We start from the raw sequence: 2,508 nt of genomic DNA on the forward strand, positions 1-2,508 counted from the left end.
ATGTATACAATATTCTGTCTGTGTGTATGTCTGCAGGCCAGAAGAGGGCACCAGACCTCATTACAGATGGTTGTGAGCCACCATGTGGTTGCCGGGGAATTGAACTCAGGACCTTTGGAAGAGCAGGCAATGCTCTAAACCACTGAGCCATCTCTCCAGCCCTATTTTTAAATTTTTAATTACAAAATCGACCATGTCAATCCTATAGCAAGTAGAACAATAAATATAAGACGTTAACTCCTGCTGTGTGGCAGAACCTCTTTCCTGGGGAGCCACGGCATAAATGTCCACTCATCCCAGATAGGGAACCTAGAAAGAATGGATGCCGCCACCGAAGTCCAGCTTGGCGAGCCGATGCGTTTTGTGGGAGTCACTCACAGGAAGACGAGTGAGAGGTTACTTACGGGGACAGAAATGACTCAGAGACGGCTGCATCACTGACGTCCATCCCAGCATGGGTGACGGCTCACAAAAGCTGGGGACCTGGAGCACAGCTCAACGGGTTGGAAAGTGTCCTTTCCCGGTGCCTCAACCCCTTGTTTGAGGCTCTTCTTTGTAGCTGTACTCTGCTTGCTCTGGCAGGAAGGAACCTAGAGAAGCTGGTCAGTTTCAGGGAGTTCTAGAAGCTACTGCTTCTACTATTTGTTTGTTTACCTCCTGACTTAAGGAACTACCTACCCTGCAGTATAGAATTTTTTTAGTTTTCCAAGACAGGGTTTCTCTGTAGCTTTGGAGCCTGTCCCGGAACTAGCTTTTGTAGACCAGGCTGGCCTCGAACTCACAGACATCCGCCTGCCTCTGGAGCTTGAGTGCTGAGATTAAAGGCTTGTGTCACCACCGCCCAGCTAGTCTAGAATGTTTTATTTATTTATTTATTTATTTATTTATTTATTTATTTATTTATTTATTTATTTATTAAGGTTTTTCGAGACAGGGTTTCTCTGTGACTTTGGAGCCTGTCCTGGAACTAGCTCTGTAGACCAGGCTGGCCTCGAACTCACAGAGATCCGCCTGACTCTGCCTCCCGAGTGCTGGGATTAAAGGTGTGCGCCACCATCGGCCGGCTAGTATAGAATGTTTTCATCCTAACTTTGAAACCTAGACTTCCTAGAATTAATTATCGGATGACGCTCGTCTGATGACTGCAAAATTAGACTAGAAAGCTTATTTGAACAAAAGCATGCAAGATTCCTGCCCACTTGACTAAAGTGAACGAGATTCAGATTTCCACTATGGTTTGGATAGTCTTGCCTTTGGAACTCCAGAACCTTTAATTTTACTCAATAAAGTGGGGGAGGGGGCCAGAAACTTGTAGAGAACAGCGAAGGGCTCAGAACTAGCAGCCATTTTTACTTTTTCCTGTCAGAAACGAAGCAGACTCAATAAGAAAAATGTTTCGGTTTGGTGAAAACACCTTGCCATTTGAAGTTTAATTACATCATAACTGAAATGGGTCAAAGAGTTCACGCTGTAAGGGGGCTATCGTTTTGACCCATCAAAACACTTTAGAGATTAATGAACCCGTATGAAATTACTCTAGGTAAGCAAATATTAGTGCTATTTCTTAAAGGAGCTTAAAGATTGAAAACGCTCTCCGATTACGGCTTTAAAGGGCCTTTCTAACACCACTGTTTGTTTTTGTAGCGCGCGGTGTTAAAGGCAACCGTTCACTTACAGTTCCCTGTGTATTTTTGTAGCGCGCGATGGTAAAGGCAACCTTTCACTTAAGAGTTCCGTGTGTGTTTTTAAGCCGCAGGAGGACTTTGGGGTAGAGACCGAACTCCTGGAGGCAAGAAAATAAATGCGCTTTATTAATCCAGTAGAATATTATTACAGAGTCTGGTAATTATAATTGAATTACACCAATATGAGGTATTAATTACATGATATTATACAAAATAAGCTCACTCTTAGAATCTTTGACATTTTCCCAGTGCGAGCTCAATTTGTTTTAATACTAGTCGGTAAGTCATAAATCAACACACGGGGATAGAAAGGTCAAATGTCACCTTAAAAATTATTATTTTAGCAAACCTATAGAAAATGGCCCCACGCTGAGTCTCATGGAAGTTCTGAATATTGTTTTCTTTTTAATGGTTCTGCTTTACCCTCCCTGTCGCTCCTTCTGTGGCACTGACAAAAGATCACGGTCACTCTTCCAAGCATACGCTCCTATGCTACACACAGGACAAAAAAGGAGGTACGTGGGTTCAACTGACACCAATCGAAGCGAAGACTTTTCCTGTGACGGGTGTTGTGGTTTGAATATGAAATGTCCTCATGGGCTAAAGCGTTTAAATACTTAGTCTGCAGGCAGTGGTGTGGCTTTGGAAGGTTCTGGAATCTCTATTTCCTGAAGGAAATGGGTCGTGGACTTGGAGGATTTTTAGTCCGGCCTCGCCGTTTGTCAACTTTTATGCCACCGACGTGTAAGAAGTCTTTTTGGGGGGAACATTTGTTCTCTCTCTCTCTCTCTCTCTCTCTCTCTCTCTCTCTCTCTCTCTCTCT

The sequence above is a fragment of the Microtus ochrogaster genome, linkage group LG3 (assembly GCF_000317375.1).
Source record: "Microtus ochrogaster isolate Prairie Vole_2 linkage group LG3, MicOch1.0, whole genome shotgun sequence".
NCBI lineage: Eukaryota > Metazoa > Chordata > Mammalia > Rodentia > Cricetidae > Microtus > Microtus ochrogaster.